Genomic DNA, 1,144 nt, shown 5'->3' with positions numbered 1-1,144 from the left:
AGATAAACATCCTCTGACAAGAAACTTTTATCAGTACAAACGTTATCAAATTGACGAAAATAAATCAAACTTACAAGTATGAAGTACAGCTAAAAGATATTTTTATCTTGCTCCATACACAGATTTTTAAGTGACAAGAAGGTGGAATACGTGGGATAACAGGGACATTTCTTGAGTAACTCATAATCAGAATGAAATGTGGTTGTTTTCAATTATTTCTGCATTTCAAACTTTTTTCAGACGAAAAAGCAACACATGTATTCATAATCGCGATTTATTGAGTTGATAGCGTCAAATTGATTGATCGTTGAAACTAAATTACTAATTCAATTAACGAATATAAACAGGTTGTTGCTATCATCCATGCATTATGCTCAATGAATTCGTAGTAATTATTCATTTATTAAATTGTATGATTTCTCGATGATTATTAAGATTGTTATTACCAGCTGAGTAATCATTGAGCAGTAAATCGAATGCTTATCTGTCAACTATTTAGATCAAAATATCATGTAATTTAATACAATTTTACGAGAAAAAATGCACAGGTAAACCATAACATGTTCACACAAATGGATGCTTTATTTACGTATTTGTTTACACAACTTAAATCGGATAAATATATTCTAAGCTAGCAATCTGGTAAGTTCCCGCTAATCAACGATCGTTTGTGAAAATGTCACTTCCATGAACTTGTGTACCTTTAACCTCGTGTTTCTTGATGCTTAAGCTGCAATCATGAATTTAAAAAAGTAAACACTCTTTAATGTAAGATCAACATGTTTTAAAATGGAAATATAATTAAATTGTGCGAGACTTAATTGTTACAATGAATATTCTGATTCATAATCATACATTTATCCCCTTACAAGCTACATTTTCCCCTGTGAAATTATAAAATAAAACGCCAATTAATCAAACTTCAATTTATTAAGTACAGCTGAAAGATATATACAGTTTTCAAGGATAGATAGATAATTTTATCTATTTGCAAAACGACGAGAAGCTGAGATTATTGTTATTTATAAAGAAATTTCTTAACATAAGCTTCAAATAATTATAATGATATGTTGTGTTTTGGTATTTGGTTTGTTCTTTAAAACAATTTTGGAAAATCTGTATTTGTTTGAACTAAAAAACAGGT

This window comes from Dreissena polymorpha, chromosome 4 (assembly GCF_020536995.1).
Source record: "Dreissena polymorpha isolate Duluth1 chromosome 4, UMN_Dpol_1.0, whole genome shotgun sequence".
Taxonomy (NCBI): Eukaryota; Metazoa; Mollusca; class Bivalvia; order Myida; family Dreissenidae; genus Dreissena; species Dreissena polymorpha.
Note: the sequence above shows the minus strand (reverse complement) of the source record.